We start from the raw sequence: 27,814 nt of genomic DNA on the forward strand, positions 1-27,814 counted from the left end.
TGTAGTGTAACTTGCTGTCGTAGGGCCTATGACTATAGTGGTACGCTATACCACTGCTATCACAGTACCTGCAACAACAGTTGTCACTGCTGATAGGTATAATGGAGGGGGGTGTGGAGATTTCCCACCCCTCCCAAATACATTTAAATTTTCTTTTAAATTTTATTTGTTTTGATTGTTTTGTTCTATAATAATTTTATATATAAATTTTTAAAAATCAAATACCTTCCTCCATATATAATAATAATAATAATAATAATAGTTCTAGCATTAGTCTAATAGGGAAAATGCAACCAACTGGTTGAATTTTCTCTTTAAACTTTCCTTTTTTAATTTCAAAACCCCTTTGCAGTTTAAATCTAATTTGTAAAATTACTGAATAAGGAATTTTAAGATGTTTTAATCTCTACATATGCAGAAGAAATCAACATGCATAGGAGCAATTCCAAATTGAAATATTTGTCACAAAGAAATATTTAGATAACCATTTCATAGTCATGAAGAAGATAGGAAAAGAAATAATGTAATTAACTGTGCAAATCGAACACAAGAATCTATCTGAATTCTGATGCTAAAATCGTGATGCCCAAAAAAATTTGTGAGAGAGATTTCTCCTCTCAAAACCTTCTCTCTTCCAAAAATTTCTTCTCCCAAAATTCGTGGTTCCTTTCCCATAACTTCTGTCCTTTGAAAATGAACCCTCAAATGTTGATAATGAATTCTCTCCTAAATTCAGGGCACTAATTGTGTGATCACTCAAGAGGACTCCTTGCTTACAACTTCTTAACTCTTTATTAACTTTTCTTTTACATTTTCATGCACGCTTTATGCAAATTAAAATATCTTTATTAAATTCACTTGACTTCTCTTTTTAATTAATTTATTAAATTTTAATCTCATGCACACTTTATACAATCTTAAAATTTTTTAATAAATTAATATGTTTTCCATTCTTAATTTATTTTCAAAGCATTAATTGATAAAATATTTATTAACTTAAGTAATAATAATATTTATCATTTATTTAAAAATAATCTCTTAAATATATTATTACTAAATTAAATAAATATTATTACGCTCTAAAATTAAACTATAATTTTTTGTTTAAATTTAATTCTTTTTATTTAATTAATTTTTCAATTAATTAAATATAATTAAATATTAAAAATATCATAACAATTTTTCACTAAATTAAATCATTAATTAAATCATTTAATTATAATTAATTAAAAGAAAAATCACCAAAGACGTATAAAACGAAATATGAGAACCCATCATAGAAAAACACATACAAGATCAACCTAAAGTGGTTACAATCATGAATTCATGCCATATGACGCATTCAAAAGGTAATCAACTCAGATACTTGTACTAATTTTCTAGGACAATTGGCTTAAAGGTTGAGGATTTGGACTCGAGAATTTATCTCCCCTCTCTTACCATTGAGATAATGTGAGGCCTCACCTTGACCCATCGTAGCATAGTGATACATTATTATTATTTTGATACTCACGACTCGAGATGTCGAGACATTATCTGATCCTTTGAACATATTATATTATTTCATGTTGTGTGATGTTACTTTCAGAGATTTGATGTTTGTCATTTAATGTTTTATGGATATGTATGTTGATGAAATAAGTAAATGTAGGATTAACACTTTGATTAAGAGGTTTTAATGGTTAAGAATTGAGTAGGATGAGAGAAACCTTGACTGATTTATAGATGTATGTTTTGATTATGTGATTTCTTGATATGTATATACATGTGTGCATGTGATTTTATGGGACTACTGATGTGTGCAATGAGTATGTAGGATATTTTAGCCGAGAAACCTGACGAAGGAACGAAACTGATCCCTATGTGCTATTGTGGAAACCTTGTTGTTCATAACTAAATTATATTATGAGATGTATGAATGTATCTTTCTGTGATTAGTAAATGTTAATGTTTGTAACTGTATTCTTATAGTATCACTTGACACTCGTGAATTGTTTATGCTTTCAACGTACTAGCTAGGCTTAACTGTGTAACCTTTGGACCTAAGTTGGATTAAGTTAGTGTCATTTTTGCTAATTTTTTTCTTAATCGAGTTTAGTCAACCCTAATCCAAATTAGTGCTTAATTTGCATTTTGGAGTTGTTAGACGGTCTTAATTATTTCTAGCTTTTGTTTGGTTCCAAATCAATTCCTAAAGCTTTAAAACATGAAATCTTTATACCCAATGGGTATGGGTATGGGTTGGGGGCAATTTCCACCCCCTAAGCCCCTTTTGTTGACTTTTGAGGTCACTCAAAAAGTCTATTTTTGCCTTTGTGTGAAAATTGAAAATGGTTATCATGAGTTGCATCACCTCAACTCCACTTAGTGATTAACCTTAGGATTGGTTGAGTTAGAAACATCTAGATTTGTAGGTGAGTGGGGAAAGTTATTGCCTTTTTTGGTGGTTGAGTTTGGATCATATTTAGAGGCCCTTCTTGGAGTAGCTTTGGTTGTTACCCAATCTCTACTTTTAAAGAGGAGTCTTGGAAGATTGAAGGCAAGGAAGGAAAAGCTCTTCTCAAATTGATCATTTACCATAACCTCTTTGTGAAGGTAGGAGTTCTTCATCTCCCTTGTTCATATTTTTCATGCTTGTTTCATGCTTATGCTATTGTGTTGTTATTAGGATGCTTTTATGTATGTTGAGAATGTTGGGAAGGATTGAAACCATGTTTCTTGAATGCTTTTCTTTCATGTTCTTGTTTGAATTTCAAAGTTTTCTTGTATGGGTGTTTTGGCAATACTCACCCTTGGATAGGGCAGAAGTGGCCAATTTTGAGAAAGGTCTTTCTAGTTGGACACCAACAATGTAGAGTCTCTTCTTAGGATGAGAAGAGGGAGAGAGGGTAGGGTGTATGGGCCCCTACCTGTCAGCACAAACCTCGTATGAGTTTTGGCATGATAAAATGGAAGAATAGAAGTTCTTGAATTATAGCCCCGATTGGGCACCTATTTTGGTGTGTGTCTGACATCTCCTGTTGGAAAAATCCACCTTTCCCTAGTTTTGATTCATTGTGAATCCTATTGTGAAAACCTAGTATGAATATGCATGTTTGATTTTGCCTCTTGGTCATGCTTGTTTTTCACCTAATCAGATTTTGTTCCCTCCACAATCTTAGTAATGTATTGCACAAAATGATATGGATCCCTTGATGAGGGACATGAAGGAAATTATTTGATTGTTGAAAATTTAGGATTTAAATCCTATGAAAATTGTATTTATCACTTTTTTGTAATGGCAACAACACCGAGTTTTCTTCCTGGTTCTTTCCCGGCTAAGCCTTCGAATCAGGTTTGCCAATAAAATAATGGTTGAGTATTATTGTTTCTCATGAGATTTAATTATAATTTTTAGTTAATATGAATGCACATAAAAAATAAGATGAAAATGATGTAGGTTCAATTAGGCAAAATTTCAAGTTTTCTTATATGTTGAAAGCAAAAAAAAATATGTTATGAATGAAGTTTCAGTTTTTCGTGATTATGGGAAATAAAACAATTTTGCATTGTTGTTGTTAAAATGGATCTTGTATTGTTAACAATACTATTAAACTTCATGTTAAACCAATAAAAAAAAATAATACCCCCTTTTGTCAATAAAATAGTTCCTTGAAAATCTATACTTAGTATAAATTAAGACTTCAAAAAAAATTTGCTCCAAAGAGTAAAAACTCTCTAGTTTTTGTATGGGGAACCAATTTAATTCCCCTCATAGTAATAGAGAATCTTTAAAAGATTCCCTTTTATATTTTGGTTGAATAATATAAATTAATTAATCAAATTATAAATAAATATAACAATTTAAGAAAAAAGCTTTTAAACTTATTAAACTATCCTAAATATCTATTTACCACCCATAAACTTTATTGCATTTAACCTCCAACATGGTGCTAGCTTTTGGTCTAGACTTGAAAAAGTTTTTAAAACCAAAGTCAAATAAGGTTGTCTTAGGGTGACATCACCCTGTACCTCCATCTTAGCCTTGTGCAGTGGTCGATTTCATTTGGGGAATGGGCTGAGTTTCTTTGTTTAGTGTTGGAAACTGAATTAAATGTATATTCTTCCCCCTTGTCCTTGGGTGCCACCTTACTACTGGGTTAGCGTGTGGTACAGTTTTGGGCCAAAGTGTCTAGTGCTTGGGAAGAGCATGGGGGGTGTAGGTGTAGGGTATAGTTTAGAGGGTAGGTTAGTGTTAGTGGGAATAGATTAGTTTAAGTTTTAGGTTAGTGGTTTTCTTTTGTAGTTATTTAAATTAAGATTGTTTTTAATTACATATTAATAAATCTGATTTGCTTAGTGTTAGGTTTGTTTATTTAGTAAAGTTAGTTTATGATTGTAGTTAGTTTAGTTTAGTTTAAACTTTAGTTAGTAATCTTAATAAGATTACATTAGTTAAAGTTTTTAATTTAATTGAGTTTTAGATTAGTTAGATTTAATTTAGATTAGTTAAATTGTTATTTTAAAAGTTTTTTGTAGGATTAATTATAAGTTTAGAATTGCTTAGAACTTATGATAATTAAAAGAAATTGATAGTTTAGTTTTTTTTTAGGTTTTTAAATTTGATTAAGGCTAATGTATGATGAGTAAATCGTTTTATAGTTGAATTTTTTTATGGATAAGTAAGAGTTATTGGGTATGTATAATTATGTTTTTATTATTATTTTATTGTTAGTAAATATTAGGATCTTAGTAGATTTAATATTAAAGTAAAAGATTATGTTATCAGGTTAAATTATATTATCCAAAACTATTTCAAGCATCATTGTCACCTAAACGAAATAACGTAACCAAAAGTTGATACAAACCTAATAACAAGTATTTAACCATTGAAATGAATTTCTTCTCATAATGATAAAATTAAGATGAACATAGTAAATCTGTTGTCGCAATTCAAATCTTAAACCTTAGTAAACTTTATTTTTATTAAATTAAAAAAAATTTATGTGGTTTGCGCCCGAGTTTTGGGAATGACAGATAATGCGATAGGGTATGCTCATCCTAGCAATTCAGGGATGTTGATACTCGGTGCCTGCAATTTGCATAAAATTCACACATGTACAAACACATATATACTAAGCTAAATAGGCAATGGTAGGAAGTGGTGCATCATGTAGATCCTGACTAGCAGGTGACTACGAATCCCTTCCTTAACCACATTAGAAAAATTATACATAAAGAAAATATACATGCACACTATATACATGTAGTATGGGTAAGTATCCATAAGAAAACACATATGATAATCCATCTAACTAATGATTATCAATAACTGAAATCACTCTAATAATCACCATGCATACATGAAGTAAATAATACCAAGTAGTCTCATCATAAAATTAACTGAATATGAAATAATATCTGATAATCTAAAAGATAGTGCTACTAATCATCAAGCATAAACTAGCCTAAAAGAGTTCAACAATAATAACAAAATGCAAGCTAAGGGAAGGTACTACACTTCTCCCAACACTCATTCTGAACCTTTATCAACTATTAATGAATTGGGTAATGATGTTGAATCCCAATCAATTAACCCTTTATCCAAAGAAACCCCTTTATTGGCTAGCCAATTAGCTAACCTATTAGCCTCCCTAAAGCAATGTGAGATTTTGAATTCTACAAATTTAAAAAGTAACACCCTCACCTCCTAGACAATGTAGTGGATCTCCCAACTAGTAGAGTTTCCTGATGTAATAGCTAAAGTTGTAATTTGAGAATCCCCTTCTATTTGGATTCTTCAAATGCCATTAGAAATTGCAAGACCAATTCCCAAATGTAAAGCCCTTGCCTCGGTAATGTTATTAGAACCAATTGGAATCCTAGAACATGTTGCCCTAATAACTCAAGAATTAGAATCTCGTAAGGCATAAATTGGCCCTAAAATCCCAAGGTTTCCTTTTCAAGCTCCATCAAAGTTTAGTTTAACAAAATCTTTATCAGGCAGATCCCACTTAATGTCCTTCCTTCTTTCTGTCTTATTTTGTTTGTCAATTAACACTCCTTTGAAGGGGATAGAAATGAGTGGCCACCAATTCGATACCTTGGAATTATGATAGGAGAAAAGTAAAGACAGTAACTTAGATCTAGATGTATATGCATTGATCATCTTAGACACTGATTTTTCCACAACCTCACAAACTTGATTTACTCAACATCTCTCTTGTTTTTAATATATGCTAATATTTCACAGTTATTAATTAAATATATTTAGATGATTAATTAAACATATTAATCTTAAAAATATTACTTATTAAAAAAATCCATATAATATTTAGAATGTTAATAGAAAATAGAGATTCAAAAGGTTATAAAATGATAAAAATCTAGTTAAATTTAATATTAAAAAATACATACATACGTACGTATGTACATACGTACATACATACATACATACATACATATGTTGAAACTTATATTATAGTAAGAAATATGGTTAAATAATTTGATTACTATTTATATATGATTTATATTCGAAAAACTATAGAACAAAGTTAATTAAATTTTCATATTAATTTATTCAATTTATTATTAATAATTTACCGCTATAAAATTAATACATTCATTAATTAATTTAAATTACATTTTAAAAATTTGTATGCTAAATTAGTTAATATTTTCACTTTATTTTCTTTATTTTTATTTTTATTTTTATATGTTAAAAAACCTTGTTAAAAGTGACTTCACAAAACAAAATTATAATAATATAAAATATAATTTAGAAAAGTTATAAAAGCAATAAAAAAAAAAGAAATGTCTAAATTCATTATATTCATAAGTCTAATTTAATTTAATAGTAAAAATTATGTTAAGAAAAGTTATAAAATGTAAAAAAAGTTAAAGTTCAATATCTTCATAAATCTAATTTAATCTAGTAGTAAAGAATATGTTAAGTTATAATAAAAAGATGGAAAAGTTTAAGTATATGTACAAATTATATCATAAAAAAAATTGTTATGAACAATTCAAATCTAATTAAAAACATATATGTAATTTTAAATAATTTTTTAGTTTTATTTAATAATTTACTTTAATAATTTCTTATTTTTATTTAATTATTTACTTTAACCTAATAATTTACTTTAAGAATTTTTTTAACTCAATAATTTACTTAAAAATTTCTTATTTTCATTTAATACTTTACTTTACAATGCATTAAAATATACTATAAATATTTTTAAAAATAAACTAAATAAATTTTAAGATGCCATAGAATTTGAGAAATGACTCATATTATATATATTTAATTTGAGTATAGAAACCTCATAAAATAGTCGTTACTCAACTATTATTAAAAATATGTAAGGATTTGATAGAGTCATTTATTAAACTGACAAAAGGAACAAAAACATAGGCTAGATGATGCTATGGTATGAGCATGGGTAGAGGCATCTTGCCACTGCTGACCATGTTAGCCACATGACAGAGCTATAAAGTGTTGGATACAATTGGTTAATTGTGTGTTGTTTTTGATGTTACATAGATGTCATATCAGTTGAGAGTCGGTGCATGCCAAGCTCACTTGGTCAATGAAGATAGTTTTCCCTATCTACCGAGCATTTCTAAGATTACTCTGTGAAAAGACAGTGTCTACCAAGCTCACTCAGGCATCGATGGAAATTATGCAAAACAGAGTGTTAACAGAGCTCACTCGGTTGACAAAGAAAAGTTGAACAAAGTTAGTGTTAACCGAGTTCACTCGGTTACGAAAAGAATTTTGTAAGTTCATAGTATTAACCGAGCCTCTGTTGGTTAACACAAGAGGTCATTTCAAAATTAGTTTCTACTAAGTTGGGTTGGCTAACGAAGGATTTTATTATTTTGGCATTATTTACCTATTGATTCTAGTTGACTATGGTAATGAATATTGGTTATTCTAATTTGTATTTGAGCTGACTGGACAATCTGGAAGGTATAAGTAAAAGGTCAAGTTGTGATTTCAAAGTATGCAAGAAGTTTTGATTGAATTGAAATAGAAAAAAAGAGGAAGCGAACTTGAAGGATAAGCCAGTATCCTTATGAAGCAGAAAAGTAATATTCAATCAAGAAGGATTAAGTATAAACCAAAAATAAAGATACGTATTTAGCAATTTAGTTGCATCTCAATCTGGTCATTTCATTGTTACTCTCCAACCATTGTAGTAGTGATCTAAAATCTCTTAACAGAGTTGGTTTAATAACCATTTGTAAATCCTCTAACAAGGTGACAATTCCATTGAATTGTTTCAAGACCTCTAACAAGGACACTCCTAATAGGGTGATTAAATAATTTAATAGGGCCACACCTAATAGTGTTTTTTGTAACTTTAATAGAGTTGGCTCCTAATAGGGCTCACTTTAGAAGAATAAAAAAATAGTTAGTTACATTGGTGGTTTTTCTCATATTGGGTTTCCACGTTAAATCTTGGTGTCTTATGTGTTCATTTCTTTTCTCTTATGTATGCAAAATTAAGGTTAAGTATTTACTGATAACATCTTAATGATAATTTATTATCGAGTTATAACAATTTCTGTATGTTTACCAAGTATCACTAGTAATCAGTTTTATCAGTCTAAATTTTATAGTTGACATCTAAGGGATCTGGGATTTATTTTAGTGGCAACTTATTCACCCCCCCCTCCCAGTTACTCCTCTTATATTTTCAACAATTGGTATCAAAGCTTTTGGTGCTTGTAGACAAAGTTTCAAGGACCTAAGCTAAGGATCATGATGTCTTACAAAAGAGAGATTCCAAAGCTTAATAGAGATAACTTTGCAGCATGGAAAGGACTTATGAGGCTTCATTTGGCTACCATCAGTGATTAAAATGGCAAGTATCTTGATGAAGAATATAAAACTCCTATTGGAACATTATCTATTGAAGATATTGCTGAGAAAAAGAACCATAACATCATGATGATTGATATTGCATCTACTCTCAATTATGTTGAATTTGATGAGGTCAAAGACTATAAAATTGCTTTTGACATGTGGAACAAACTGAAGGAAATCTATGAAGAAGATGACAATGTAAGAAGAGCCAAAGAAGAAATCCTTAGAGGAAAATTTGATCAAATGAGGATGAGAGAACATGGAAATGTTAGAAAATATATAGAAAGAATCAAGGCCAATGTAAGTGCAATTAGAGCATCTGGAGGAGAAATCAAAGAGGAATCTGTTGTAAGTAAAAAACTTAGAACTCTACTTCCCATCTATCCAATCAGAGTGTCTACTAGTCAATAAAAGAGATGTGATTCAAATAAAAAATTAGGCCTGGATTCCCTAGGAGGAAGATTGATAGCTTTTGAACTAGACAACTTTGACAACTATGTTCCTGCTTCCAAAAATATTGAATTTGCATTTGATGCTAAACTCTCACTCAAAGAAAAAGAAAAGAAAATAAAACAAAATCAATTAGAAAGTGAAGAGGAAACCAAAGAAAGTTTTGATAGTGATCTTGAAATTTTTGAAGCCCTACTTGTAAATAAATATTCCAAGAGTAGAGGAAAGTACAAAGGAAAAATCCCTCTAATCTATTTCTCTTGTGAAGAAATTGGTCATATTGCTACTAGGTGTCCAAACAAAGAAAGAAAGGATGAGAAGAAAAGAAACAAGTACACAGGCAAGAAAGAATTCAAAAGTCACAAATCCTACAAAGAAAAAGGTAAGAAAACTTGTTTTATGGCTAAAGATTCTGATAACAATAAAGATGAAATAGTGTATATTACTATAAAAGATGAATCTGATGATGAAGGAGATAAGATGGCACTTGTCTATCATGTTAGTAAATTTGATACATGGATCATAGACAGTGGATGTTCACACCATATGACTAGAAATAAAACAAAATTTGAACATTTTGAACACTATGATGGAGGTAGTGTAAGGTTTGGAAACAATGAACCTTGTTGCATAAAATGAAAAGATCATATCTCATTAACTAATGGACTTGTATGTAGCAATGCCTATTGGGTTAATGGAATAAAACACAATCTATTAAGTGTGGAACAACTAAAAAAAATTGGATTCAAGGTAGAGTTCATGAATGGCAAGGCAATACTGCTGGATGAAAAAGGAAATTTGATTAGATTAGGCAAGCAAACAAAAGGTAACCTATTTTATCTTGATCTTAGTGATTGCTCATGTTTCATTGCTCAAGTAGAAGAAAGATAGTTATGGCACAAAAGAATATGTCATCTAAACTTTGATAATATGGTCAAGATAAGAAAACTCAGAAGAGTAAGAGGTATCCCTAGTTTGAAGAAACCTAATGTTGGATTGTGCAAAAATTGTCAAATTGGTAAAATGGGAAAGACTAGTTTTAAGAGCAAAAACTATCAGTCAAAAGATGTTTTGAAAATTGTACATACTAAATTATGTGGATGCATTGGAATAGAAAATTATACTAGAGAAAAAGTATTCATTCTTTTTCTTGATGAATATTCTAGAATGATGACTATTATGTATCTAAAAGAAAAATTAGAGGCATTTGAGAAATTCAAATGGTATCTAGCAAGAGTAGAAAAATAAATAAATAAAGATTGAAATGCTTAGGATCAGATAGAGGTGGTGAATTCATCTCCAATGAATTCAATATTTTTTGCATTCAAAGCGAAATCAAAAGACAAGTATCAACCGTTGGTACTCTTGAGCAGAATGGAATAATTGAAAGAAGAAATAGATCCATCATGGATTGTGCAAGGACACTAATGATTGAAAATAATGTTGCTATCAAATACTAGAAGGAAGCTATCAACACTACAATCCATACTTTAAACCAAGTTTAGTTAAAGAAGGACTTAGATAAAACTCCCTATGAACTATGGAATGGCTACAAACCCAATGTAAGTTACTTGAAAGTATTTGGCAGCAAATGTTATATCTTGAAAGAATATAGAAAAGGAAAATTTGATGTAAAAGGTGATGAAGGTATATTCCTAAGATACTCTTGCAGAAGTAAAGCATACAAATGTTTAAATTTTTCTACTCACAAGATCATAGAAAGTGCACATGTGAGAATTGATGAGTTCGTAGAAAAGAGTGAAGAAGAAAGTAAAAAGGAGTTGGAGGACTACAAAAGATTTTTCTAAGTTATGAGCCTGATACATTGCCAAATATATTTGACAAAAAGGAGACTTCATCTCCCAAGCTTCCCAAATCTTCAATAGCTACTGAGTTGCAAGAAATGCAAACTGAGTCATAGGGACTCGAGTCACATTTAGAGGCTATCGAGCAAATGCATACCAAGTCTGAAGGACCTGAGCTACAGTTAGAAGGACCCAAGCCTGAAGCTGAGATTCAAAATGAAGACAGTGCAATTCATTCAAAAGTCAAATAACCTATATTGGTTAAATATGTCAGAAGGCATCATGCACTTGATCAAATCATTGAAGATAAATTAGATGGAAAAATGACAAGAGGAAAACTAAAAGATACATGTTTACTTGCTAAGTTTGAACCTAGAAGTGTTAAGGATGCACTGGAAAATGAAAGTTAGATTGAGGCTATGAATGAAGAAATAAAATAGATAGAAAAGAACAAAACTTGGACCCTTGTTCCTAGGCCTAAAGATAAAAGTGTGATTGGTACAAAATGGGTATTAAAAAATAAGCTAAATGAAGATAGAAAAGTGTCAAGAAAAAAAAGCAAGATTAGTATGTAAAGGCTACTCTCAAGAAGAAGGTATTTATTATGGTGAGACTTTTGCCTCTATTGCAAGATTAGAAGGTGTTAGGACTCTACTTGCATATACAGCTCATAGAGAATTCAAAGTATATCAGATGGATGTTAAATCTGCATTCTTGAATGGAATTCTTGATGAGGAAGTCTATATGGTCTCAAACAAGCTCCTAGAGCTTGGTATGAAAGACTACATAACTATTTGGTACAGATTGGTTTTCAAAGAACAAATGATAATAGTAGTCTATATATCAAGGAAGGACTAGATAAGAAGATTGTGTTGGAAAAAATATTTGTTGATGATACTCTATTTATAGGAAATGATGACTTATGCAAAGCATCTTCAAAACAAATGAATAAAGAATTTGAGATGTCCATGTTTGGTGAGATAAAATTATTTGTTGGATTACAGATATAGCAGAACAAAAATGGTATCTTTATCACTCAATCTAAGTATATCGAAGAGATACTCGAGAATTTTGGAATGGAAGATTCAAAACTAGTTGGAACCCCCTTATGTACTAGACTTAAGCTTACCAAAGATGATGACTCCAAAGAAGTAGATCAAACCTTATATAGATCAATGATTGGGAAATTACAACATGTAGTACATAGAAGGCTTGATATTGCCTTAGCAGTTGGGATAGTGGCAAGATTCTCAGCAAAATCTAGAGAAAACCATGTGATGGAAATCAAGAGAATCTTGAGATATCTAAAAGGTACTGAAAACTATGGATTATGGTACAAAATTGGAGGAAATCTTGACTTAAAAGTGTTTATTGATGCTGATTGGGTAGAAAATCTTGATGACAAAAAAAAAAACTAGTGGTGGAGCATGCTTTCTTGGTAAAAGATTGATATCTTGGACAAGAAAGAAGCAAAACTACACATCTCAATCCATAGTAGAAGCAGAATATGTGGCAAGAGCAATAAATTGTTCTAACATTATTTGGTTCAAACAATTTCTAGAAGAAATGAAGGTTGAAATCAAAGAGCTAGTAGTCATGTATTATGATATCACTAGTGCAATCAACATATCAAAGAATCTGGTGATGCATTCCAAAACAAAGCACATTGCTATAAAATATCACTTTGTAAGAAAATTAGTACAGGACAAAGAAATTAGATTGGAATATGTGCATACAAAAGATTAGGTTGTAGATATATTCACCAAGCCATTACCTAAGGATGCATTTTTGTATCTAAGAGGTAAGCTAGGGGTCATTCCCCTATCTGAAGCTCACTAAATAAAGTTTAGTGATGCATCAACAAAAGCCAAGTTGAAGATCAATTAGTTGATGTAGTATAGTCAAGAGCATATTGCATATGAATAAATACTCAAGGTACATTGATACTAATTTGACATACATTGTCTTTGGAATATGTTGTCAAAGAGGGAGAAGTTTACTGTCATATCTTTCTGAAATTTTGTTGAAGTTAAGTAGTTCCTTTACAGAGGGAGAATAATGCAATATAGGAGAAGTTTTATCAAAGAGGGGGAAAATTTCTGATAGAGGTAGTCTTGTTCTCAAATTTCATTGTGCTATGACATGTTGTGTTGTCATCAATGCCAAAGAGGGAGATTGTTGGATACAATTGATTAATTGTGTGTTGTCTTTGATGTTACACAAATGTCATATTAGTTGACAGCCAATGTATGCCGAGATACCAAGTGTTCCTAAGTTTACTCTGTGAAAAGGTAGTGTCTACTGAGCTCACTTAGGCATCAAAGGAATTTATGCAGAAAAGAGTGTTAACCGAGCTCACTTGATTAATGAAGAAAAATTGAATAGAGTTAGTGTTAATTGAGTTCACTCGGTTACCAATGGAATTTTGTTAAGTTCATAGTGTTAACCAAGCCTCTATTGGTTAACATAGGAGATCATTTTAGAATTTAGTTTCTACCAAGCTGGGTTGGCTAACAAAGGATTTTATTATTTTGGCATTAATTTACCTAATGATTCTAGCCAACTATGGTAATGAATATTAGTTATTCTAATTTGTATTTGAGTTGACTTGACAATCTAGAAGGTATAAGTAAAAGGTCAAGTTGTGATTTCAAAGTATGCAAGAAGTGTTGATTGAATTGAAAGAGAAAATAGGAGGAAGAAAACTTGAAGGATAAGCCAGTATCCTTGTGGAGTAGAAAAGTAATATTCGATTAGGAAGGATCAAGTATAAACTAGAATAGAGATCTATATTCAGCAATTTAGTTACATCTCAATTAGGTCATTCCATTGTTACTCTCTATCCATTGTAGCAACGATCTAAAATCTCTTAAAAGAGTTGCCTTAACATCCATTTGTTAAATCCTCTAACAAGGTGGCAATTCCATTGAATTGTTTCAAGACCTCTAACAAGGCCACACCTAATAGGGTGATTAAATGCTTTAATAGGGTCACACCTAATAGTGTGTTTTGTAACCTTTAATAGGGTTGGCTCCTAATAGGGCTCACCTCAGAAGAGTGAAAAATAGTAGCTAGTTACATTGGTGGTTTTTCCCATATTGGGTTTCCACGTTAAATCTTGGTGTCTTATGTGTTAATTTCTTTTCTCTCATGCATGAAAAATTAAGGTTAAGTAATTACTGATAACATCTTAAGGATAATTGATTACCAAGTTACAACAATTTATGTATGTTTACTAAGTATCAGTAGTAATCAGTTTTATCAGTTTGAATTTTATAGTTGACATCTAAGGGATTTGGGATTTTTTTTTAGTGGTAACTGAGTCACCCCCCTCCTAGTTACTCCTCTTATATTTCCAACATAAAGTTGACCAAACATTTCCTCTTTGCCTTTCTCAACTTGCTAGAGCACCACAACTTGCCAATAATTAAAGGGCAAATTAATACTAATGACAATTGTATAGGAGAACACATGTTTCTATAGTGCTTTAATGTAAGGATGATTATAAGATTCTTACTTTGGGTACATTTGCAAAAAAACTATTTAGAATGACTTCCTGAGTCATTTGGGGAATATTTTAATGAGTAGAAGGATAACTATAACTTCAGCTATTGCAATGTGATTGTAATTGTAGAGGAGAAAAATAAGGTGAGAAATCATAGTACATTGCATTCACTCAATTGGCATAATTGTCAAAAGGCATGTCATTTAGTAGATGTCTAAATCTAACTCACTTTATGAGATGGTGGAGAAGTGCATATGATGTGGAGAATCCCACCCAACGTTCATAAGATTGAGTCAGTCATTAGTAGCCTCAATCTTAAATAGTTGTTTGTAAATAACAGGTAATGCGATTGTAAGGGGAATGTGCTAATAGAAACAAATACATTCTAATTATTGTCTGAGATAATAAATACATTTATTTTGGAGTGTTCGCTCTATAGGAGAAGCCTATTGGCTTAACTATAGTAAAATCTCTTGAGCATGATAACTTTTCTAATAGAAGCTCAAAAACCTACTCAAGAAACACCAAGGTTGAGAATATTGTAGGAGTTATTTTCCACCCTACCACAAAGTTGTTATGATTCTCCAAAATCTTTTAGGACATGAAAGATATGCAAAATTCTAAATAATCAAAACTAAGATGAGTAATGAAATTGTGTAGTAAAATAATGTCAAGAATACACAAGTGTTCTTGACAAGATAACATGATCAACCTTTTCTTAATTCTCATTTTAGTATCATAGTCCCATCTCAAGCACTTTTAAAACATAAAATGGTTTATCCAAACCTAAAGTTACATAATATCTGCGTGGACTTTCCCATCAACATATATGGATAAAAAGCTTCAAACATACATCAATCAATCACATCACTTTAGATTCTACCCTTTTATGATATTCCATATTTAGCACTCCTCTCATGACAATGCAAAAGATGCATCCATGCAAAAGAAAATAATAATTTGACTAAAAGATTATTCTACATGTATTCCTTCATAATACAAGACTAATCAACAAAACTTATTTTTTTAAATTTTTAGAAAATAATATAGTAGGAATATCCATAAAGAAAACACCTATACCTCTTACAAATATCTACTTCCTAATTACAAGTAACAAAGTAATATTTGAAAATTGACCAAAAGATATCTATTCTTAGAATTTTATGTTGCTAAATTACATATGGAAAAGTATAATAGTAAGAATCTAGCTTATTACATTCATCTTCTATCCATCCATCCTTTATGTTTCTTTAATATGAATATAAAATAACATTTTCAAGAATCTGGTGTGAATGCAACTTAAGATGTCATTACACTCCTAATGGCATTACAACTATTCCATCACTTGTAGGTATATATAATGAGAAATACTTACACATAAGCACATTCTACTACAAGAATTGAATGGTGTTGAAGTAGTAAAATAACACATTAATGCTAGAAATTGAAAAATATAAAGAACAAGAGCCCCATGAGGAGCTATAGTCATTGCCTAGGAAATAAAGGATAAATATCATTGGGATTGAAGTTGAGCTTAGTAGTTTCTAGTATTGTTGTATTAATTTCTATAATTCATTTAAATTGAAATTGAAATTGAAATGTTATGTCAATTTATAAATACACACCAACATAAACATTAAATTCAAAATTCATATTTGCATATTAAGTTATGAGAACTAATAACTTACCAAAAGCACATCTTTGGTTGGAAGTTTGTAGCCAATCAAATGAAAATTAATAATTTTGTCAAAAGAAATTGTTAAATGAATTTTATGTATAATTTTGTTAAATTTTACAAAAAATTATATAAAAAGTAACATAATTTTAATTCACTGGCTTTTTCTTTTAAAATAACAATTGTAATCCACAAACTCTACTAGCATTCACCATCTTTGAAAAAATGGAAATGATGGGAAAAAAAACATTTACAAAAAGTGATATTAGATAAACTCAGGAAAATAGTATACATTTGGATATGATAGGTTTGGAAAAATATTTAAACAAAAGAAATCTAAAGAAGACTTAGCAATACACTTTTTCCTAATAAGATATAGTTGAAATCTAAAACATTGGTGATAACTAATTTGATACAGATGGTAGCTATTAAATTATAATGCTACATAGCTATTAAATTTATAATTCTACATGGTTAGAAAACTTAAATGAGTTGTCACAAAGTTAAAAATGTTCTTTGATCCTACTAAATGGTCCTATTTTTTAAAATTAAACTTGATTTAAACTATTTATTTGACTGTTAAATTTCCACGCTCAACAAACTAGTTACTTCTTAAACAAGAGCTGCATTGTAGCTGAAGTCCCACCTAGAAGAATAAGATTATGGGTAAAAAGTGGGGTGAAAGAGGTGGGATGGAAGAGAGAGAGAATGTACAAGGATAGATTAAAGGATATAAAACTTGACCTGCCTAGAGGAATAAGATTATGGGAAAAAAGTGGGGTGAAAGAGGTGGGATGGAAGAGAGAGAGAATGTACAAGGATAGATGGAAGGATATAAAACTTGACTTCATTTCATGATTTTTGTTCTTTTACCAAAACTCCAATTCATAAAACATGTGATAATTGAAAGTAAAAAAATATCTAAAAATAGTTTTAAAAATGATAATAAGATGCATGTACTTCAATTATAATTTACAAACATTACATTAAACAAACATTACTTAGTATTGGACATAAAAGCCTTGCACACGATACCACTTTTATTTAGGAGCATGTTTGCCTAAATTAAGATGCATAATAGAGATTTAAATTTCTACCATAGTGTTTGTGTGGGCCATCCATAGCTTCATATAAAAAAATAATATGTCATGCAATTTGTTTGTGGCATGTTTAATAATTTTTTATTTCCAAAAAAATTGGTTCAATATTCATGATCTAGTTGAGCTGGAATTCAATGATTTTTTCTCCATAGAATATCCAATGGTTTATTCTCCAAAGAAGTATAATCCATAGATAGGTATAGTCCATAGATAGCATAGTTAACTATTATAATGATTATTTCATTAGAGAAGAAATAGTTTCTCAATATTATTATATGATTCTTTCTTTCTTTTTAATAGTTGATTTATAGTCTTCATATATGCTTTTAAAGTAGCACATAGCATTGATATATCTTAGTTGTAACACATGTGACAACTTTTTACACCATATCCCTTGACATATTGGATGTAATCCTAGTTTAAATCTTCTCAAACACATCATTTTTTATTCTTACTCATGTACCACTATTTAAAACTACTCAAAATGCATTTCGAGCAAATCTATATTATTTGTAGACTTTCACTTTTATTTTTAAACCAATGCTCATGTTTTGATTATTGTTAATAAAATATTTAAGCATACTTCCAATAACATACTTTCTTCACCTCAGAACATTTTTTTTGAGAAAATAAACACAAGAATATTGATGTTGGTGAACTAAAATTACATGTAGCAGAGATTGCAACAAGTGTTTCTCATACTTAGTTGAGGGTCCCTGAACTTGCTTTTAGCTTGTTATTCTATTAATGCTTGTTCATGCCTTAATGAGATTTATTATAGGGCCAAATGTACTACTACTTCATAGCTTTATTTAGATTTAGTATTCATGGTGTTGTTAGATGATTTCCTTAAAAAATGAAGGGTTTCATGCAATGGAATTTTTGATGAGTCTTTTCCCCAAAAGTTAGGCAATACTATTATAAAGGCATTCAATTCATGCATTATCATGGGCTCAGGTTGAGTAAAATGGAATTGATGATGTCATATGGGAAGTGGATGCTTTGAAAGGAAGGCTTCTTCACTATGGGAGATACTGGGCAAGTACGGTAATAAGAGATGTGTGTATGGGGGATGAGACAAAGAAAGGGGAAGCTTCTATATCTATTGCACCTAGAGAGATTGAGAGTCAGCATAATATTGGGCATCTCTTATGTGGTACTAGGCCCAAACAACATTCAATTGGATTTGTTTTCCACAAGAAAGTGATGTAGAAAGTGATATAGTTTCTCGTATACCACTTGTTTTTGACACATAGACTAACATAGCTATTAATGAGTGGTGTTTGATGGATTTGAAATTCCTCTTTATTTATTAGGAGTCCAAATTTAGAATACACAACTCTAATTATCTATAACCACCTCATAAAAAAACCCATAAGGTATAGCTAGATATACAAGACCAAGTTTCATCTGTAAACCCATTAACATTAACCTCACTAAAACCCCTATTATCTAAGAAAAAATTCTAGGAGGTGGATCAAGATCTTAAATTTGCTCTGATACCACTTGTAGAATCCTAGGACAACTCTAATACACCTTATGAAAGGTGGATGGACAAACTAAACTAAAATGAAAAAATACTCAATGTGTTGTAGCACTGATATATTTCATTAACCATTTTGTCCATGTCAATTATATTTTGTCCATATCAGTAACATTATAAGGTGCCTCTATGTGTAGAGGTATTTGATTGTATCTGGAAACATCTAACTTAATTGACATAAGACAAATAGACTTTTCTAGAACTATCTACACATAAATGACTTCTAGAACTTTACAAATCTATATATTAATTTGACCTAACCCTATTCAATAATCCTCTTGAAATTTATAGAATCCTCTATTATTCTTTTACAATTCATTTGAGGGGGAAATTACACATTCCAACACTCCCCCCTAATTTCAACCTAAAATGTTGTTGCATACAAATCCAAATCCTTTCATTTGCCTAATGCCAAAATGTTATTTTCCAATAATCTTCATATTCGTTAATGCATAAATAGAGTCTTCCAAGTTTGTGGCCTTTAATTTTGACAAACACTTTGTTAGCAATTGGCTGCCAACAATTTTCTCCTTTCATAGGATCCACTGATAATCTTGCCTCATCCATCACAAATGTTGGTGACAGGATTCACTAAAAACCTTGATCAAATTCATGTCTTCTTTTAGCTACCCCTTGATAGATTCATCTGTCACAAATGGTGACGGGGTTCTCCAAATAACCTTTCTCTACAAAATAAAAATCTTTTTCCTATCACAAATGGTGACAAACAAATTCCTTCCTTCTTTAGCTATCCCTTGATTAGCTACTTCTATCAAAATAGGTGACAGGATTCTCCCAATTAATCTAGCTTTGATTCATCTATCATAAATGGTGATAGGATTTTCTTAACCTTACTCCGATACCACTTGTAGGAAGTGAACCAAGATCTTAAATCTGCTCTTATACCACTTTTAGAAACCCAAGATAGCTCTAGTCCACCTTGTGAAAGGTAGATGGACAAACTAAACTAAAATGGAAAAATACTCATTGTGTTGCATCACTAATATATTTCATTAACCATTTTGTCCATATTAGTTACATTTTATCCTTATCAATAACATTATGAGATACCTCTATTTATAGAGGTCTTTGATTGTATCCAAAAACATCTAAATTAATCGACATAAGACAAACAAACTTTTCTACAACTATCTACACATAAATGACTTGTAGAACTTTACAAATCTAAATATTAATTTGACCTAACCCTATTCAATAATCCTCTTGAAATTTCTAGAATCCTCTATTATTATTTTACAATTCATTTGAGGGGTAAATTACACATTCCAACAACAATAAATCAACCATAATATATATACATACAAATTGATGAGACATGTACAAACTTATGAGACTGTTAAAACAAGGACTTGAGGAGATACTCGCAAAGGAGCACTAATGAACACAAGTTCTTAGAATTCAATTTATATCCAATTACATAATAAATACTATTCATGAAGTTACCTAAGGTAGTTGGAGATAAGGTTGAGCTGATCAAGAAGATAAGACTGAGCTGGAGGTGGACCACCTTGACCAATTGGTTGGCCTATGCAAACATCATTGACATAATTAATTTAATTTTCTAACATCCCCCCATAAATTAATTATCTAATTATCTTAGATATCCCCCCCTAATTTAGAAAACATGGGTCCTAGCTAGTAGCCTTGTTAGGTACCAATTTGCAATAACTAAAGAAGTTCTTTATACTACTTCCCTTCATCATAATAACTTTGGGTTTTCAAGGCTTACCCATAATCAATAGACTTCTCAAGTGGTTTCTTGATAACCATAATTTGTCATACGAATGGTTTCTAGCTGATGATAAACTTTGCACTTGAGTGGTTTTGGGTAACCACGAACCTTGCATACTAGTTGTAACTACTGACCACAAAACTTTACAAATGGTTTCAGATTATCATAAACCTCACATGATGGGGAAACTAGCTTCTAATGCATGCACACATTCATTATCATTCTAGGTTTTCTTCACTAATGTTTGTGCTTCTTCTTGTACCTGCATCAACTATTGAGTCCATACAAAAAGTGATCCATCTACCGAGATACATGAGTATCTAGCTATTGTACTCACTAGTTCTATAGGAATCCTTTTCACATATATGATTCATGAATTTTTTAATCTAAAAATCTTTGGGATGTTGGGTACAACCAATCATTCATCCCCTATAATGTCTTAGGTATAATAAACATCCTCCCATTAAGACACTACTATGCTTAAGGGTTCTAGAAATTTTTATGGGCTCTATTGGCCTCATACATTGCTTGCATAAATTTAGCACAAAAATGCTACAACATTCAAAAATATGAGTTATTTCTTTCTTCACAAATACAATTTTGTTACACAAGCACATTTACCTAGTACCGCGGGGAATCTTTACAATGATTTCAACAATATTTTGGCCATTTTGGACATATGTAAAATAGATCTACAAAATTCCAATATTTTTCATGATCTCTTTTACTTCAATCACAACTAATTAATCTATTTAACTCTAATCCATAAACACTTCACTGCTCAACCATAATCTACAAATGATGACTTTGACTACAACAACACATTGATCCCCTATAGACTAGGGGCTTCAACTTCTTCATGATTTAATGCTTAACTAGTGGCAACACCATTCATCATATCAATAGATTTAAACTTTGGCAACTACTTTTGATTTCTTCTTTCCACTTATTGTAGAAAGAAATGATCTCCACATACAACAAGATCGACAATCAATAGCTCCAAAACTAACTTTAAATAATAGTTTCCTTTCATTGAGAAACTAATAGATTTCTTGATGGCTGGATCCTTCTTTCTAATGCATCAACAACAAACTCCTTTTAAAACTTCCAATTCTATCTTGATAGAGATTTGACTATAAAACAATGCCTTTGTCTTGACATCACCATCCTTAACAGAGTATCTACAACTGTAAGAAATTTTAGGCAAAGTGACATCCACTAATATCACCAAAACCATCAGCTCTGATACCATGTTAAAACATGGACCATAGGAGATGCTCACAAAGGGGCACTAATGAACACATGCTCTAAGAATTCAATTTATAGCCAATTACATAATAAATATGAGTCATGATGTTAGCTACATGATATTCATGACATATAGTTGGAGATAAGATTGAGTTGATCAAGAAGATAAGATTGAGCTGGAGGTGGACCTGCTTGACCAATTGGTTGGTTTGTACAGACATCACTGACATAATTAATTTACTTTGCTAATAGAGACATGTTTCACAATGAGGAGACTCACAATAGAAGGATAAATTCCCAATCTAAAGACCCTATCACTTGAAATTTCATGTGTGCCCAACCTTTTCAAAGCCTTATTGGGAAATACTAATTGATTTGAACTTCATAGTAAAGAACAAATCCTAATTAGATAACTTCAAAGAATTGTGATGAGTTGTGGTGTTGAGTATCAATGAAATTGGCTTTGATCATGAGAATATATTTCAACAAATTATGTCTACAAAATGATAATAACTTATGACTTTACTACTATTGTGGTTCTTTTCAAAATGTGGTAGATGATACATATAGTGGACAAAGTACTTTAGGGACACTCCATGGCTGAGTCATTTCCAATCACTTTCATTCAGAACAAATTAGCCGGACTTCTAGAATATTTGAGATAAGTTATAACAATCCATTTGCCAAAGATTTCTTAGAAAATTCCTCCCTGCCTCCATATTTATAAGTTTAACAGTATGAATTATAGAGTTTTCACCTTCACATTATCAAATCAAATATCTACTTCGAAACATTTATCCTATTACAAAATTTGACATTGGCATACCTAGATTTTTCTTATCAGATGAGGTATTCAAATCAGTGAATAGTACAAAATGCAGATTTCAATGTGCTGAGAACTCAAATCTCAATGTGATGTCAATTTACCTACCACAAGATTATCATCTTCTAGCTCAAATTATATGACAGAGCAAAAAGCAAGCTAGGCTAGTTGGAGCATCATCTACAATAATTTTGATGCAAATTTGGCAACTTGCCTATATAAAATCTCAATAGTTGCAGTTCCTACATTACAAATAGAGAATGTAGTCACTATACCCATTTACCAACAATCCCAAAACAAAAATGTGAAATCTTTTATAATTTTTACAACCTAAACCATGTTAAACATAATTATAATATCATTTAATTCATCAATTTAAAAAAAATTGAAAACTTCTACAGGAAAGGTATCAATTACCTTTGTAGGTTCACAAGCTCATGCAACTACTCCAAAACAACCCTTAATAAAAATAGAAACAATTCTAGTAACATCCATAGTAGGCTACACCAAGAGTGGGGAACAAATATGTAAAAATTTAAAATTTTGAAGATAAGGAATATCGATAAAAAAGCACAACAAAATTGGAATTCTTTAGGGTTATACTTGATATGTTGCGTAGGTTTCAATGTTTCAGGTCTCTCTATAAGTTTTCACATTGACCATCATCAAATAAAAGATATGTTTCAGGTTTCTCTATAAGTTTTCACATTGACCATCATCAAAGAAAAGATATAAGACAAAGATCATGAATTTGATAATCAATTTAATCCAAATTGAGAAGCATTTGAAAGAAAATTGTTAGGTGGAGAGAAATAGAAAAATTTCATGTACCTACTATAGTATCTAACCATATAGAACAATTCGAATCCATGTTGAGCACAAGCTAATTCCCATTAAGTAGATTGGAATTCTGATTCACATCTTCCACAGTGGCCTTAATAATTTTTTTAACAACTTCTCCAATGGTATTATTATATGTGAGATGAGCCCCTATGTTTATGGTTTTGGGATTTGCATTTTGGGGAAACAATAACCATAGAGTCCTCACAAAAAATCCACCATGAGGTGGATGTCTAGGAGAACTAAGATGACATTTCTATAGACTTCACTACACACAAGTTAGGTATTGCAAATGTAGAAGGCACCATAACTGAAGGGGTCAAGTTAGGATTATTCATAATCAAATGTCAAATGGAATAAGTAAAGTGAACTTGATATGTTTAGAGGAAAATTAGAAATGCAATGCAAATTGAGAGAGTTTTCAAGGTTATGTAAGAGTAGGGTGAGTAGATAGCCATACCTAGATGTAATTAAAAACTTTAAATAGGTTAAGGAAAAGATTTCTTCTCCATCAACATCTAATCCTAAGTATAATATATACCCTATAATAATGTTAATTTGGTATTGCAACATTTACAAAGGTAGAGGTGACGATAGGGTCATATCAACATTCTTACCTCTTTGCTCATGCATCAACCACAACTCCTCTGCATCTACAACTCTGTATTTTCTATATAAATACTATTGTTGTAGTGCTTACCCCTAGTTTAATTTTCAATTATTATTGTTGAACTCTTTTAGGCCAGCTTTATGTTTATGCTTGATGATCAATGAAATTTTTTTCTAGATTATTGGATATTGTTTTCACACTCAGTTGATTATATGATATGACTACTTTGGTACTAGTTATTTCATGTATGCATGATGATACTTTGATGATGATTATTTATAATGATTCCAATTAATTAATGATGTTAGTTAGATGGATTATTTATATGTGTTTTCTATGGTTACTTACCCCATACTTGCATATGTATGGTGTACGTGTATGTTTTCTTTATGTTTAACATTTCTTATGTGGTTAACAAAGGGAGTCGTAGTCACCTGCTAGTCGGGATCTACATGATGCACCACTTCTTGCAATTGCTTGTTTAGCTTAGAATATATGTGTTTGTACATACATGGATTTTATGCAGATTTTAGGTACCGAATATCGACTTCCTTGAATTGCCAGGATGAGCATACTCTATCACAATATCTCAATGGAAAGAGAGAGGAATTAAATTCTTGAGTCCAAATCCTGACCTCAAACCAATTGTCCTAGATATTAGGACAAGTGTCTGAGATGATTACCCTTTCAAATCAGCATATGACGTAAATTCATGATTATAACCCTTGAGTTTGATCTTGTATATTATATTTTATGATCGGTTTTCATAGTTTGTCTTGTGGGTCTATGGTGATTTTTCTGTTAATTAAATCAAATTAAAAGGGTATTTAATGATGTAATTTAATAGAAAATTATTAAGATAATTCAATATTTAATAATATTTAATTATTTGAGAAATTAATTAAATTTAAAGATAAAATTCTAGTTCAAATTTTAGAGCGTAATAATATTAATTTAATTTAATAATAATATACTTAGGAGATCATTTTTAAATAAATGCTAAATATTATTATTACTTAAGTTAATAAATATTTTTATAAAAAATGGTTCAAAAATTAATTGCAGAGAGAAAGAGAAATTAATTTACTAAAGATATTTTGAATTGCAGAAAGTGTGCATGAATATTCAAAAAGTAATAAAATATTAAAAAAATTTGTGATCAATGAGTTCCCTTGCGTGATTGCACAATTAGTGCCCCAAATTTAGGGGAGAACTCCTTATTAGAGATTGGGAGTTCATTTCGCAAGGACCGAGGGATTTTGGAGGAAGGATTTTCAAAAAGAAGTGTTTCAAAGGAAAGAGGATTTTCTCACATTCTTCATGTGGTTGCGTATTAGCATCAGATTCAGGTAGAATCTTGTGTTTTATTTGCACAATGATTTATGTTCTTCGAAATTCCTATCTTCACCGTGTCTTTTAAATTTGTTTGCAAAGTTTTATTTAGGATGAATCTTTTCATTGTGAAATTTATTGGTATTCATATTGAATTTTATCTATATATAAGGATTGAGAAATTAGAAAAACCTTGTTTTATAAATTGAATAGTTGGTATTTTAATTAGAAAGAGTTTTTGAAAAAGAAAAAGAAATTGTAGAATGTAAATTTGATTGTTTTGACAAGTTTCCTCTATCAGATTAAACTCATATATTTGATTATATATATAATAATAATTTATATAGAGGAGGGGGTTGCTTTATTTTACTAAATAAAATATATTTTAAAGAAACTAGATATATATAATAATAAAGAAAATTCATTTTTTTGTTTGGGGTAGGGCCACCAAACGCCCACTCCCTTTTTGGTACCTGCCACGATAGTAAATTGCTACACATGTAGTAGGTATTGTTGCCGATGCAATAGTACTCTACTACAGTCGGAATAGTATTGTCTGTGATGACACAACCACTTATGATAGTAGGCCAATGAGCCTTTAAAAGCACTGTTCTTTTTATTAAAAAAATTATTAAGTTTTTTTATAATATATACATTTTTATGTTATTTAAAATTTTAATTTATTTAAAAACCATAATTTAAATAAAGTTTGATTATTAATAATATTTTTAAATTATCTAAATATTATTAGTTGTTACATATGTTATATGTTATTAGCAATTATAGTTAATTAATTTAATTATTAATTAATTAATTTGTTAATAGGATGTTAAAGGGTAATATATTTTATTTGATTTATTTTATCTTTAAAAAGTGTTAAATAATTACTAGTTAATTATTTATTAACTATTATTTTAAATTAATGATCTTATAGAGATGTCAATTTTATGAGTTAATGGTAATGATGTGTTCATATTTAAATGTGAAAATGGGTTAAGTTGTAAGGGGAAAATAGTAAACTTTATCAAACCAAAAACGTACAACGAAATGGAAACTTAAACCTTATTGTAAACTCAAACTGTGTGTTTTCAAAATCAAACAAAACTATGAAGCTACACTATTAAACGTATGTTGTCTTATGTTTTGGGTTTGGGGTTGACTTAGAGTGTTGACCAGTTCTAGGATGTTTACTAGAGGTTGAGAAGTATTGTTTTGGTGATTACATATGATGTTTTGATTTGGTTTATGTGTACTTTCTTGTATCAGTCTTGTTAGGATGATCATATTAGTGATGTCTGTACTTTGACCAAGTGATTTCAGTACTTGTCAATTGCTTGTTTAGAGAACTGAAGCATGGTTTTTAGTGTTTTGAGATCTTTTTTTTTTACTGAGCTTAGGGTAGGTTATCTATATATAATGTCGGGAAGTGGCTTACAATGGAAGCTGGAGCCCAAAGAGGCTTCCTAGGTAATCCATTATAGGTTATTTTAATAAGTGAAAAAACTACACTAAATGAGAGTAAAATGAACTAATAAGAGTTTTTGTCTTTCCTCTCCCATGCTTCGAGTGCTAGTAAAAACTAGGATGGGAGTAGAGAGGATGCTTGGTTGCAACCATGCATCAATAGTATACCTTGTTAGTACGAAAGGGTACTAGTGTTGCATAGAGTCACTAAGGGGCCATAATCAAGTTAGACTACTAGGGTAACCTTAGAGTTGACTCATGCAATGATACTTGCCTTCTTGCATAGTAGATTCCCTACGTGTCTTTGTTTGCCTCTAGGTTTAGATGTCATTTATATCTTGGTACCCTGAGTTAGATTGCTTTCAGGTTTTCCCTTGACCTAGATATTAATTTTGACTTTTGGGATTGTTATCATATTTGAGACTTGGGACTATCTCCTCAACACGGTTGGAGTGGGCCTTTCTAGGTTACCACAAGGTCGGGTGGTAGTGGTGTTTACTTTTACTAATGAGATCCATCGGTTGATATAGTGGCTAGAGTTCCTTGTTTTGCATTTTCTTTCATTCTATTCTTGTGTATTATGATGGATGGTTATACTTATTGTATGTACTTTAATTTCTAGATCTTCAAGAGATGATGTAATCTATTTTATGATGTATATTCTTTTAGCCTTTTATACCCTGTGATATGTGCAATGGATGATTGTGCATTTCGATTATTGCCAAGTGGCATTTGGGACAAATGTATATTATTTAAATGGATTTGAAATTGTAGTTAATCTTTAATGTGGATGTGTTATATCTTGGATTTAATAT

The sequence above is a fragment of the Cupressus sempervirens genome, unplaced genomic scaffold (genome assembly GCF_028749045.1).
Source record: "Cupressus sempervirens isolate cs-2001-9-10 unplaced genomic scaffold, ASM2874904v1 CseChr00c100005_01, whole genome shotgun sequence".
Classification (NCBI taxonomy): domain Eukaryota; kingdom Viridiplantae; phylum Streptophyta; class Pinopsida; order Cupressales; family Cupressaceae; genus Cupressus; species Cupressus sempervirens.